Genomic DNA, 15,412 nt, shown 5'->3' on the forward strand with positions numbered 1-15,412 from the left:
CTACTACCACTAGAAAGGTTTGCCCGTGGAATGGGCCGGCAAAATCGATGTGAATCCTAGACCATGGCCCCTAGGGTTTCTCCCACTCTCGGATTGGGGCCGTAGGGGGTAGTGGCCTTGACTCCTGGCAGGCTTGGCATTTCCCTACCCTGTCGCTAATTTCCTTGTCCATCAAGGGCCACCACACATAACTCCTCGCTAAGCCCTTCATTCTCACGATCCCCGGGTGGCCCACATGCAGAAGTTCCAATACCTTTTTTCGTAATTTCTCCGGGATCACCACCCTATCCCCCCATAACAGACACCCCCCTTGAACCGATAGCTCCTCTCGTTTTTTCACAAAGTCCTTGAAACGCTCGCCCGGCGCAGCGGGCCATCCCCTTTGTACCCAACCAATTACAGTCCTTATTGTAATGTCCTTGTAAGATGCCCTAGCCACTTCCTTGGATGTGACTGGGCCCGAGTCCAAAGAGTCAATTAGCAGGACGGGTGTCCCCGGGGTAGGGTCTTCGATGGTCTCCGGTAGCGGGCATCTGCTCAGGGCGTCCGCATGCCCTAACTCCTTCCCTGGCCGGTGAAGCAATTTGTAAGAGTATGCCGCTAGGAAGATAGTCCATCGGGTCAGTCTGGGCGAGAGGGCCACGGGCGTTGGGCGGTCGCCCGCCAATAGGCCTAGTAGGGGTCTATGGTCCGTGACTATCTCGAAGTCACGTCCGAATACATATTCGTGGAATTTCTTTACCCCGGAGACTATAGCCAATGCTTCCCTATCTAGCTGACTATAGTTCCTTTCGGCCGAGGACATTGTTCGGGAGTAATACGCTATAGGGGCTTCTGTTCCATTTGGCAATCTGTGGCTGAGCACAGCCCCCACCCCGTAGGGAGATGCATCACAAACTAGCACTAATGGCAACGTGCCATTGTATTGAATAAGGAGGCTATCGCTGGACAGAAGGTTTTTTACTCCTTCGAATGCCTTAGCTTCCGCCTTCCCCCACGACCACACAGCTGTCTTTGCCAGTAATTTGTGTAGCGGTTCAGCTATTGTTGCCTTGTTCTTTAAGAATACCGCATAGAAGTTTACCAGGCCTAAGAATGCCTGTAACTCCGTTTTGTTTTGGGGAGCAGGGGCCTTCCTGATGGCCCGTAACTTGCTCTCAGTGGGGTGGATCCCTTCCCTGTCTATCCGGTAGCCCAGGAATTCTACGGATCCTACCCCGATCTGGCATTTGTTCAGCTTAACCTTAAGCCCGGCAGACCGGAAAATGCCCAGAACCTTTCTCAGCCTTACCCCCAATTCCTCTAAATTCTCAGCAGATACCAAGACATCGTCGAAGTAGGGTACCACCGGTAGTCCTGCAATAGTCGCCCATTAGGTTCTGAATAACCCAGGAGCCACACTAACCCCAAACTGTAACCGGTGCATTTAAAAGCACCCCTGCGTGACAATTGTTTGCGCTCGCTGTGCTGCTATCTACGGGTAACTGCTGATAGGCTTGAGCCAAATCTAGCTTGGCGAAAACCTGTCCTTGTCCTAACAAGTGCAGCAAGTGTTGCACTACTGGGACGGGGTATGCACTCTTCTGCAATGCTTTGTTAAGCGTTGCCTTGTAGTCAGCGCAAATCCGGACCGATCCGTCCGGTTTGACTGGGGTGACTATAGGTGTCTCCCATTTTGCATGGTCAACGGGCACTAGTATCCCCTGGCTTACTAGTTTGTCCAGCTCCCGGTCAATCTTGGGCTTTAGGGCAAATGGAACCCTCCTAGCCTTTAACCGGATAGGGGCAACTTGTGGGTCTAGGTTAAAGGAAATAGGGGTCCCCTCGTACTTGCCCAGGCAGTCTTTGAAGACGTCCTCGAACTCCTTCATTAGTTCATCTTTGAGGTCGACTTCATTCCTGAAGACCCCGGTCACTCCCATGCCCAAAGCTCGGAACCAGTCCAGTCCTAGCAAACTCGGTAAGGTTCCATCAACTATGGTGATTGGCAGGGTTTTCTTGAACTGTCCATACTTGACTTGGATGGACGTTACCCCTCGAACAGGGATCCGATTCCCTTGGTAGTCCTGCACCCTTAGCTTCTGGGTTTGTAGTTTGCGCTTCGCGATGGCAGGCAAGTCTCTCACGAGGGTGTCCCAGGACATAATCGTGATCGATGAGCCGGTGTCCACTTCCATTTGGCACGGCACCCCTTCAATGTATGTCTTATTTATTTATTTTATTTTATTTATTTTATTTGATTTTTATACCGCCCTTCTCCCGAAGGACTCAGGGCGGTGTACAGGCATAATAAAACCGACAATACAATATACAGGTTTAAAATACGATTTAAAAAACTTATTAAATTAGCCCAGCAATTAAAATTTACCATACTAAAAAACCCCGTTTAAAATTAATAAATTCAACATTTAAAAACCCAATTTAAGCCAGCCCCGCGCGAATAAAAAGATGAGTCTTGAGTTCGCGACGAAATGTCCGAAGGTCAGGTATTTGGCGACCCGGGGAAGCCTGCTCCAGAGTGGGGCCCCCACAGAGAAGGCCCTTCCTGGGGCCGCCAGCCGACATTGTTTGGCGGACGGCACCCTGAGAAGTCCCTCTATGGGAGCGCACGGGTCGGTGGGAGGCGGTGGTAACAGCAGGCGGTCCCGTAAGTACCCAGGTCCCAAGCCATGGAGCGCTTTAAAGGTCATAACCAACACCTTAAAGTGCACCCGAAGGCCACAGGCAGCCAGTGCAGTCTGCGAGGAGCGGTGTTACATGGGAGCTACGCGTAGCTCCTCTATAACCCGCAGCTGCATTCTGACTAACTGAAGCCTCCGAGCGCACTTCAAGGGGAGCCCCATGTAGAGAGCATTACAGTAATCCAAGCGAGAGGTAACGAGCGCATGAGTGACTGTGCATAAGGCATCCCGATCAAGGAAGGCGAACTGCCGAACCAGGCGAACCTGGTGGAAGGCCCTCCTGAGACGGCCACAAATGGTCTTCAAACGACAGCCGATCATCCAGGAGGACACCCAAGTTGCGCACCCTATCCTTTGGGGCCAGTAACTGCCTCCAACAGCCAGCCGCGGCTGCAGCTGACTGAATCGGGTGCCGCATCCACAGCCACTCCGTCTTGGAGGATTAAGCTTGAGCCTGTTTCTCCCCATCCAGACCCGTACAGCTTCCAAACACCGGGACAGCACTTCAACAACTTCATTGGGGTGGTCCGGGTGGAAAAGTACAGCTGAGTGTCATCAGCGCACTGCTGGTATCTCACCCCAAACCACTGATGATCTCACCCAACGGTTTCATGTAGATGTTGAACAGCAGGCGAGAGAATCGACCCTGTGGGACCCCACAAGTGAGGCCCCTCGCGGCCCACCTCTGCCCCTGTCAACACTGCCTGCGATCGTCGGAGAGATAGGAGGAGAACCACCGATATACGGTGCCTCCCACTCCCAATCCTCCAACCGCGCAGCAGGATACCATGATCGATGGTATCGAAAGCCGCTGAGAGGTCTAATAGGACCAGGGCAGAGGAATATCCCCTGTCCCTGGCCCTCCAGAGATCATCCACCAATGCGACCAAAGCTGTCTCCGTGCTGTATCCGGGTCGGAAACCGGACTGGAACGGGTCTAGATAGACGTCTTCATCCAGGTGTTGGGGCAGCTGTCGCGCCACGGCACTCTCTACAACCTTCGCAACAAAGCGAAGGTTGGAGACTGGACGATAATTACCCAAAATAGCTGGGTCCAATGAGGGCTTCTTAAGGAGGGGTCTCACCACCGCCTCTTTCAAGGCGGCAGGGAAAACCCCATCCAACAAAGAAGCGTTGATAATCCTCTGGAGCCAGCCTCGTGTCGTCTTGGTAAAAATCTTTTTCTCTAGTCGCGTTGATGCGTGACCCACTCTCACAGCAGTCTGGTTTAACTTTGCGCCCTTTTTGAATGGACCAATCCCGGGCCGCTTCGCTGCTCCCGCACTCTGATTGGTCGGTTTGAATTTTTGGCGGGAAGGTTGGGGGGCTCGACAGGCCTGCGCTATGTGGCCTTTCTTTTTGCACCGCCGGCAAACCGCGTCCGTAAACTTGCAGTGTTGTCATGGTGTTGGCCTCGCAACTCACGATTCGCCCGTCCCTCTCTCCGCCTCCCGTGGAAAACCTCTTCCTCTTCCTCACCTTCCGATTCGGCCTGACTTCCTCATTGTGGACCGGGTTGTTTTCGCCCAGCCCCTGGCGCTCGGCATTTGCAGGGTCTCTGCCGCTTTGGTGGACATCTCGTGAGCCCTGGCCTCGCCCAAGGCTATTGCCAGCGCCAGGTTGCTTCTAGACAGCAGCCGCCGCAATCGGATGTCCCTGACCCCACAAATGAGCTGGTCGAGTAAGGCGCCTTCCAAATCTCTGTACTCACAATGGTTCGCGGCTTTTCTCAACGCCGCCATGTACACACTAATCGATTCGCCTCGCTGTACCCGCTGCCTCAACTCGAACTGCTGACGAACTTTGAGGGTATCGTGCGTAGTGTGCTCAAGTGCCGCTTTGTAGTGTTTGCCACGGCACCGACTGTACCGGCGTTGGCTCTGAAAGCGACTCTCATGTGTCGAAACCTCCGGACCGCAGTGGCTTAGGAAGCACGCCGCTTCCGATTGTCCGAGACTCCTTGAGTTCGCTCGCTCGAGGAAACACTAAACGAGCCATGTACGACCCCATTTCTCCTTGGCTGGGTCAAATGGCGCTGGCGGTGTGTAGCTGGACATCGCTGCTTTCCGCCTTACTGTCTGGGTTCGCTAATTCCTGGTTAGTTCAGCTCTTCCGACGATCTTTCTGCCTCGATATCCCACCTTCGCCGCCAATGTTAGATTTGGGCAATAAAGAGGCAGGAGACCAATGAGTGACAACAGCTCTTTAGTTTATAGTGAACCCAGCAAAACATCCGCAAAACCCTCTTTATATACAGTTTTGGCTGAGGCTTCAACCAATCAGCAACGTGCTATTTCCCGCCCAAGTTTCCCTCCAAAACTTTAAAGATACATTACACTCTCTTTGTTATGTAGAATGGGCTGGATCAGGCCTTAATGGCCCATTAACACAGGTGGTGGTGGGGAGTTTCTGCCTCCCTTTTGGGGGAAATATTCTGCCCTTTTAATATTTCCTAAAATATTTTATTTTTCTAGGAGAGGGGTGGGTGCTAACTTCCTACAATTGCTTCTTCGGTATTACTGTTCACAATGGAAAAGTAGAAATAAAAAAAAAATCAGTGTACAGATACTAGACTGCTACCAAGGCTTAGCAATTATAGAAAGGAAGGAAAGCCAAAGACTGGGAGGACACCCACCAACTGCCAGCCAAGTTCCTAGAACAACAAAGTCAATATTCATTCCCCACTATCTTGTCAGAGCTGAAGAAGCTGCTTGGATGAGAAGCAAAACATCTTCAAAGACAAAACAAAGTCCAGTTGCCTCCTGAAAAAGCACCTTTGGGACAACCATGACCTGAATGACTGAGCATCTCTACAGACTTTTAACAAAGTCAGAAATTGCAAAATGGGAGTATAGTCATTTGAGCAGCATTGCAATGGAACTGGGGGAAAAAATCAGCTCAGATACCAATTGGCACCAATGACATGGGATTAGAGGGATCCAATCTGATCTGAGAAGCAAAAGTCCTGTGTGGAAGTGACACAGTTGAGGCCCTTGTGCTTTTGAGCCTCATGGTAGACCTCATGAAGAAATTGCAGTTTTCTTTTGATGTTTAGAATGGATTGCCTGGGTTTAAAAAAAACTGTCTTTTTTTAAAGAGGGAAGTGAGGTTTTACCTCTGTTTCAAAAAACCCCCATAAAAACCTAACAGCTATAGCATCTTTTCCAGCCGTGCATTTGATCTCTTCAGTGGTGGAATTCACATTTTTTTACTACCAGTTCTGTGACCGTGGTTTGGTGGGTGTGGCAGGGGAAGGATACTGCAAAATCTCGATTGCCTCCCCACTCCAGGGGGAAGGATATTGCACAATCTCCATTCCCACCCCACTCTGCGGCCAGCCAGAGGTGGTATTTGCCAGTTCTCCGAACTACTCAAAATTTCTGCTACTGGTTCTCCAGAACCTGCTGACTAGCACCCCTGGATCTCTTCAAAAGTTAAAAGAGAGTGAGCAATGGGAGAGAGAGATAAGAAAAGGCAAAAAAAAGTGCCAAGGTGTGGTCTATTGCAGATGCCTCTAAAAGATTTGCATAGACTAAGCCACAGGGACACTCCTTAGCCTGATGTTTCAATCTTGGAAATAGCCTTGGAAACAATCTTGGAAACAACCTTGAAAAGGAAGATAGAAAGGTGACAAGATGATGGAGAACAGAAAACTAAGTGAAGCGCAGCCTTACTGTGTTTTTCAAACTACAGGTAGTCCTCAATTTACAACAGTTCATTTAGTGGCCGGTTGAAGTTACAACGGCACTGAAAAATATGACTTGTCCCCATTTTTCATGCTTATGACCTTTGCAGCATCCCCATGGTCATGTGATTTACATTTGGATGCTTGACAGCTGGGTCATATTTATGATGGTTGCAGTGTCCTGGGGTCATGTGATCACCTTTTACGACCTTCTGACAAGCAAAGACAATGGGGAAGCCAGATTCACTTAACAGCCCAGCTGTTACTAATTTAACAGCTTTAGTGATTCACTTAACAAATGTGGCAAGGAAGGTCGTAATATAGTTCAAAACTCACTTAACAAAATTCATGTTGTGGTCATATGTTGAGGACTACTATAATGTGCTGTTCTCAGGATCTATGGAAAAACCTGCCCCTTTATGTGTCTATTAAAGTAATAGAGATCAGTCTAATTATTACCATGGAATATGAAAAGCTGAAATTGGAGCATTTAAGAATAATCCTTATGATTTATATTGATATATTGACCATCAATTGTGTTGTAAATGTTGTACCTTGATGAACGTATCTTTTCTTTTATGTACACTGAGAGCATATGCACCAAGACAAATTCCTTGTGTGTCCAATCACACTTGGCCAATAAAAATTCTATTCTATTCTATTCTATAATTGGCTCTCTTGCCAATCCCATCTAAGAAGAACTCATTTCCATCCACAACATTTCAACATTTTTTTGAAAGTAAGATCAACATTTGAACTTCAGGATGTGTGGTGGAAGCAACTTGCCAAAACCTAAAGGCTATGCCTTTGTATTTGTATTTGTATACACTATATGTATTGTATACAAAAATTGTATATTGTATTTGTATACAAATATATGTATTTTTCTACTGCGCTTCAACTGCTTATTGGTCCAGAGGGAAGAATGACAGGTACCTATTTCTCTTTTATTTATAAAATGAAAACTAGATAAGATATCCACTCCAATCACCAGTTGTGGAATCCACTTTTGCTACTTGCTTTAGATTAAAAACAATGGAAGAAACCCACACAGAAGTAAGGATTGTGTAGTTTGAACTCTGTAATGTATATCCTACTGGATATAGGAAGAGCTGTCCTTCAATCTATCTGTTATAGATGTTATGAACCTCAATAATCACAGGGAAACCTGGGATCTGCCCACCAGATCGTATCAGAAGCATTCATGCTGAGGCTAATGAGTTTGAGAGTGATGCTGGGCGGGAAGAAATGTTCTCATTGGGCAATGTGTTTTGTACCCTGCCTAGGCAACATTTCTGGAGAACCTGTGCTCTGCGAAATACATGGCTTTTACCTGGCAACATCCATTCCCCATTATATCATTTGTCAATTAGTTCAGTTGCTTAGCCATTTGTCATGAACAGAAAGGATGGTGGAGAAGTTAATATGCACTGAAAAATTGTGAGTGGAAGAAAAGGGACTGGATAAAATTATTTTCTTAATAAAATTCTCAATTAACATAGAATATTTAATCAGTTATTAAATTAAGCTTTTTTTTTGATCGAGCACTATGTACTGAAATACAAATTAATCACAACACAAAGAGGCAAACAAAGTTAACTAAGGTTAACATTCCCCAAATATATCACGTGGTTGAAATGTAGTCAATTCCTTTTATAAATTTATAAAGGAATCAAGATAGAGAGTCCAGATTTTAGGGAACAGGGCGTCACCATTCAAACTCCTGGATAATGTATACATTCCCCACTTTGACATAATGATGGGAATTATTCTACAGTGCTAATTCATGTATTTTTTTGTATGGGTCTGTACGCATATGAAAGAGGGGAGGAGGGAGAGGGGAGAGGGAGGGAGGGAGGGAGAGAGAGGGAGAGAGGGAGAGAGAGAGAGAGAGAGAGAAGAACATGATTTAAGTAGTATTACCATCTTTCTCATCTCCTTTGCTGCAGGTATCAATAGCAATAGCACTTAGACTTATATAAAGCTTCATAGTGTTTCACAACCCTCTCTAAGTGGTTTATAGAGTCAGAATATTGCCCCCAACAATCTGAGTCCTCATTTTACCCACCTTGGAAGGATGGAAGGCTGAGTCAACCTTGAGCCTGGTGAAGTACTGGACCATTTTCTCTATCCTTTTGCCTTCTACTCATGGCTTTCTCCTTAGAATTGAAGTAAGTCCCTTATTTAAAAAAAGATTGCAGACACTGAAGTTTTTAAATTGAAAAAAAAAAGAGAAAGACGAATCATTATAAAATCATGTGTGTTGTGGAGCATTAGATAGAAAAACTCTTCCTCCTCCCCCCAATACCACTAGTATCATCTAATAAAACTAAAATGTGGGATATTCAGAATGGCAAAAATATACTATAGGCGCCATTGTATAAAACAGGGGTCTCCAACCTTGGTCCCTTTAAGACTTGTGGACTTCAACTCCCAGAGTCCCTCAGCCAGCTTTGCTGGCTGAGGACCTCTGGGAGTTGAAGTCCACAAGTCTTAAAGGGACCAAGGTTGGAGACCCCTGGTATAAAACATCATTAAATTATTAGATGCTGTTTCACAATATTTAGCGATGGCCTCCAATCCTGATTGTTCTATTTATGTTATTAAATTTAATTCCCACTTCTCCACCAATAACAGCTTTCAAAGGGGCTAGAACAGGCATCCTCAAACTACAGCCCCCAGGGCCGGATACGGCCCGCCAATGCAAAGTATACGGCTCGTGGAGTGGTGGGATTCAGCCCCTCCCCTCACCCCGCCCCTCACCATCAGCCTTATCTTCCAGCGAGCATCCACTCCAGCTGCACTTCTGGTTAGTTATTTCACTGGTTGAGCTGCACTTCTGATCACACTGCTGCTGTCGAAGGTAAGGCTGAAGGGTCCGAGGGAGGGCCAGCTGACTGAGGGGTGATCTCGCCAATGAAGCCACGTGATCCAGAGCCAGGAGGGTGAGTAGGGGAGGGGTTGCTGCTGGCTTGAAAAGCCCCTGCCAGTTTGTAAAGTAGTGCTTTAAAAGTGTTTAAAAACGCTTTAAAAGCAGCCTTGTTTTTCACAGCCATATGATCCAGGGCCGGTGGGTGAGTAGGGAAGGGGCTGCTTTTAAAGTAGCGATTGAAAAGTGGGTGGGTGTGGGATATGTCTTCATGTTTCCTAGCTTTTTCAAAACCAGCTGAAGTTGGCTAACACTAATTCAAATGCAACTGCAGTATAATGCCTGAAGGAGAATTCGCCCACTGCTTTGATTCTTGCCATATATAAAGTACATCCACCAAATTGGTTGCTGAACAATTTTGGTAGATATTCATGTGCACAGGTGTGGCAAAAAGTAAATCTGTTTGTGAAGTCTCCTCAGGCTTAAAAGGCCTTTAGCCCTGTAATCCCAAATAATTCAAAAAAGGAGTCTGGTCTCCTATCCCTTCCCTGGCTGCCTCCCCTGCTGGCAGGCACTCACAGGTCAACTGAAATATATGATCAGGAGTTATTTTGAAGGAAATCCTATTTGATTTATCCTTTTTTTTTAATGGCCTATTTTAAGGAGCCTGAAGCTGCTGTTGTAATGAACTTAAGCAAGTGGCAAGAAAGTTTGCACTCTTTTTCCCTTTGGGTGGGGTCTTAAGTAAATAGAATCCTTGGGTTGAGCAAGTACAGCAAGGACAAAGGCAAAATGGACTGCTAATTTGGCCACACCCTCCCAGTCACATGACCACCTAGCCACGCCCTCCCAGTCACATGACCACCTAGCCATGCCCACCCAATCACATGACCACCTAGCCATGCCTACCCAGCCGGTCCGGCCCCCCAACAGTCTGAGGGACCATGAATCGGCCTCCTGTTAAAAAAGTTTGAGGACCCCTGGGCTAGAAGTTGGCTTTAAAACAATAAAATGTTGTAAGTGTTGTACCTTGATGAAAGTATCTTTTCTTTTATGTACACTGGGAGCATATGCACCGAGACAAATTCCTTGTCTGTCCAATCACACTTGGCCAATAAAAAATTCTATTCTATCTATTCTATAGATAATGATAATTCTATTTTACTGATAACGGCCGTCGCCAGGGGAGCTTTTTATCAGGTGCGCCTGATTCGCCATTTGCGTCCCTTTCTTGACCGGGATTCCCTACGCACGGTCACTCATGCCCTTATCACTTCCCGCCTGGACTACTGCAATGCTCTCTACATGGGGCTCCCCTTGAAGAGCACCAGGAGGCTCCAACTGGTCCAGAATGTGGCTGCGCGGGTAATAGAAGGGGCACCGCGATGCTCCCATATAACGCCTCTCCTGCACAGCCTGCACTGGTTGCCGGTGGTCTTCCGGGTGCAATTCAAGGTGTTGTTTATCACCTTTAAAGCACTCCATGGCACAGGACCGGGTTACTTACGGGACCGCCTACTGCCACCTATAGCCTCCCATCGGCCTGTGCGCTCCCATAGGGAGGGCCTCCTCAAGGTGCCGTCAGTCAAACAATGTCGACTGGTGGCCCCCAGGGGGAGGGACTTCTCTGTGGGGGCTTCAGCCCTTTGGAATGAGTTGCCTCTGGGGTTGCATCAACTCCCCGACCTCCGGTCTTTTAAACGTGAGCTCAAGACCTTTTTATTCCACTGTGTGGGGCTAGCCTGATGAAATTTTTAAGTGGGGTTTTAGGATGGTTTTACCTTAGTTTTAATTCTATTTGGCCATTTTATAATCAGTTTTTTAATACATTTTGTTTATGTCTATGTTGTTTTACTTGGCTGTAAACCGCCCTGAGTCCTTCAGGAGAAGGGTGGTATCAAAATCTAATAAAATAAATAAAAAATAAATAATCACATTACTAAGTCAACACTGATGATGGATCACTTCTTCCCTTGCATCAGATATTGATAATCAGACTTTGGTGTCACAGGACATGTCCTTCCTACCCCCACTGATCATCTTCTGCCTGAGGCAGCTGCTTCATCTTGTCCACTAGAAGGGATGTCCCTCTTGAAATTATTGTAACTTGATTGTATGGCATATTTCTTTAGAAAATTGTTATTTTGTACCATTGAGTTATGTTTCACCACACCCCACCCCACCCTCTGTCTATTCTGTAATTTTCCTTGGTCAGCCCTATCTCCAATTATTAGTTAGAATATAGGAAGTCCAGCTTCCTTAACAAGGAAATCCCTGCCCTTCTACTGTTCTCAGGATGACTGTGTTTTCTTCACGTGTTGGAAGATGCTACAATTAGGGTGTGGCTCATAAGAGTTGTTTGAAGTAAGGATGTTTTTACGGGAGCATTTTAGATGTCACGCCCTTTGGTTCTAGTCCTCGCATGGCACAAGTCCATTCTATCTATGAAGATAGCCTAATGCAATTATTTCAGGTTTCAGTATGCTGTTATGCAGTTGCTATATCAAGCATGAGGAAGATGTGGAAAGGTGTAATCTTAAAGCTACCCACACATTTGTTTAAATACGATCCTAATTGCTGTCTGAAAGTTCACAGCTGACTTTTGAGGACATCATGAAGACATTGACTGGCTTGCTTCTTGTGAGTTTTCTAGCCCTTTGGATAGGATTACCTTCTACATCTTCCAAGATTCTGTTTGGTAAGATATAAAATCCTTGGTAGAGGGGCCTATTTGACAAAGAAAGCTGCAAAATAGTCTGTAGGAAGCCATTGTTAACTCTACTAAAACTAAAATCAGATAGAATAGAACAGAACAGAACAGAATAGAATAGAATAGAATAGAATTCTTTATTGGCCAAGTATGATTGGACATACAAGGAATTTGTCTTTGGTGCATATGCCCTCAGCATACATAAAAAGACAAGATCTACTCTATGTTTAGTGGGCTTAAACTTAAATTCAGTTTATTTAAGTGGCTTTATAATTTGCTTTCCAACAATTAACAGTACAATATGATACACACAGTGTAGAGCAAATTGAATATAATCACAACAAGTTATAATTGTAGCAAATAATCCTTCGGGTCTCCCAAATAAATTTAAGTGAGCTATAAATTGTTGTAAAGGGTGGTGAGAAATAGTCTTCTATACAATATTTTCTTTTGTTTTCTTCCTCACACTTTGTTGTCGTGGTACTTATAGAAAATATACTTAGGGCTCTTCCAGAGGGAAGTGCATTTGCAATATTAAATTGAATTATGCCTCCTGCTGATCAAATGACATGGTGTACCAGTGTACAGTTTCCGTAGCATTTTTCTACTGCAGTCTTGAGGAGATCTGTTTTCAGGGAGCAAATGTTACTGCACAGGCAAGAGTGATTACAACATTGTCTTGCTTGGGGTGGCCATTATAAGGAATGCCTTCTGCATTATACCTCCCAATTCCTATTGTCCAATTTTAAGAAGAAGGTGTCATAATTATATAAAATGTTCCAATATAGAATTAGTATTCCAAGAGGTATGCTATTGTGAGAAGTAACTGCTTTCCCCCCCCAGTTTATTTTCTTTCTCTCTCTTTTTTTTTATGGAGAGAGAAATGAAAGTCTCTTTCCCAGTTGACAAATAAGCTCTGATTGGATAAGATATCTCGGTATTTTTATTTTGGCCAGAAAGTGTAAGCTCTGACTGGCTGTCAGTTCTCTGTGATTGTTGTAGACTTGCAATGTTATAAACACGTGCATTCTATAGTATCTGGTAATCATAAAGAGTTATTTTCAACACTTGAATTGTGCCCTCAGAAAACTAGGAGTTTGTTTATCTAGAAAAGCTGTTGGTGTGTACATGAATTTATTCATTTATATTTCAGATTGAGCAAAGGGTAATAAAGAAGGAGCGGTGCAATTATTAAAATGGAACAGGTACAAAAAAGTAGAATCTAAGTATAAAGCAGGGGTGGGTTCTACTTACCTTTACTACCAGTTTGCACCGCGTCCGCGTGCATGCACAGAAGAATTTTGATGATGTTTGGATCAGTGGGCGGAGCCTCCCGCCGGTTTTACTACCGGTTCTATAGAACCGGTATGAACTGGGGGCAACCCCCCACTGGTTAAAGTATATGTAGGCAAATATAACATAGGTTTCATATGATCAGTACATGATCTTACTCATGATAAGTGCAATGGGCAAGTACATTACAATAAAAATAATAAATTTGTAAAAGGTATTTGGATATTTTGCATTTTTTTTCTTTCAACAGGATGTGGTATTTCCCCAGGAAGTCCATTTCCGTGCTCTTTACCTGGAATTAATCGTTGCAGGAATGATTATGACTGCCCTCAGACCCTACGTTGCTGTAATTTCAGATGTAGCAGAAGTTGTAGAGTCCCACCAGGTAACCTTAATTTTAATGAACAATCTCATTTTTTACAGCTCTGGGCCTGGTTTCCTGTGCAAGCAGCGAAGCTGGGGACTCTGGACTGGGTATCTTAATATCAATGTCAATTTGGTAGATTTGATTCTCTGATAAGATTTGTGTCAAGGTTTCAGAAAAACGTCTTCTGCATAAAAAAAAAACTCAGAAGCCATTGTCTTTCAGAGTTCTTTACTAGCATGAGGAAACTGGCACACGATGAGTGAAATTCCAAAACTGAACTTACGGATTCTTTTCCCAGTTATACAAACCCCAAGAGTCCCACCCCCCTGACCCCTTTGATGGTCACATGGTCCCACGTTCTCCCAGTTCATTCAAATATCTTCTCGCCACTCTTCCTGCAGATGTGAACACCATCCGACCTTGACCGCTTGAAGAATGTTACCATACCCCTCAATCCCCCTTCTTCCCCTCAGGGGAAAAATGTGGCAGCGTCTGGAACCCTAAAGTCTAGTATGGTTTCCAGGCCTGACAGAAGGGAATTTAGTGGATGGGATATCTAAGGCTAATACAATTCAGTAAATTAGTTCTTGAAATTAGGAGGCTTGCAGACCAAATGACCAGTAAGGATCTTTTCCAACTGTTCCTGAAACTTTGCAAGAATGTGATTTTTAGGGCCTACTCTGTGATAGAATCTGCTCTTTTTCTCTTCATGGAATCTGCCCAATAGGTCCTTGCATACTTGGGTCTATTTTTATAGATTCCATCAAGCCGTTTCAGGTATGTTTCAGCTCTGACACTGACGGTGTGAGTTTGTCTTTAATATGCTTCCAACTGGGAAGAAACATCAAAGTCAAAACATATAACTGAAGCTTCTCCCTTAAAGTGTGGGACTTTTTAATTGGCACCATGGTTTAGAAAGACACCATAGGGCTGCACTACCTTCCAAAGAATGATGAAAATGAGTTGGTGTTTGACTAATTGTTAATAACAATTCTGTCCCCCCACCACCACTCCCTCCCCTCTATTTCAGTGCTTCCTTGGAGTTGCCCACGAAATCCATTTAAATGCACCGTCCCAGGAATACATCGCTGTCGTTATGACTATGATTGTCCAGGAAGACAAAGGTGTTGCTACTATAATTGCACTAAGATCTGTAAATAAGGTATCATCATCAATTCTTTCTCATGTATCATTTTACTTTATGTCATTGGTTATCGGAACAATCTAGAATCCTGAGAGAGGAGCCTTAACCTAATTGCTACTAGACCAATCAAAAATACTTTCTGATTGATTTCAGACATTATTTTTTGGTGCTTTCCAAATGGTTAAACCCTCTCCTTCAAACGGGACAATTGTGGAAATGGTTTTTTTTACTACTATGCTTCCTTAGAGGTCTCCTACCAGACCTCTGACTTCTTCTTTTGCCAGACCTTTGGACCAGGGTGGGCTTCAAAAATTTTAGGAGGGGTTCTCTGCCCTGTTGCTGGGTGGGCATGACCATGATGGGTGTGGCTTAGGGGCATGGCTGTAGGTGCGATTTTGACCTCCCTGGGCTCCGGAGGCTTTCTTTGAGCCTCTGGGAGGGCGAAATGGGCCTCCCCAGGCTCTGGAGGCCCTCTTTCTGAACTTCCAGTAGGCCCATTTCTTGCCCTCCCCAAGTCTCCATGCATGCCCTGCACTTGCCTGCATCCAAAACAAGCCAGGGGATTCTCTGAATTGCACAGAATCTTAAGTAGAGGTTCTTCCAAACCCCTGCGAACCCCCAGCGGCCCACCCTTGCTTTGGACCCTGAGTAAGGTTTAGACAA

Source organism: Ahaetulla prasina, chromosome 3, assembly GCF_028640845.1.
Source record: "Ahaetulla prasina isolate Xishuangbanna chromosome 3, ASM2864084v1, whole genome shotgun sequence".
In the NCBI taxonomy this organism is placed as follows: domain Eukaryota; kingdom Metazoa; phylum Chordata; class Lepidosauria; order Squamata; family Colubridae; genus Ahaetulla; species Ahaetulla prasina.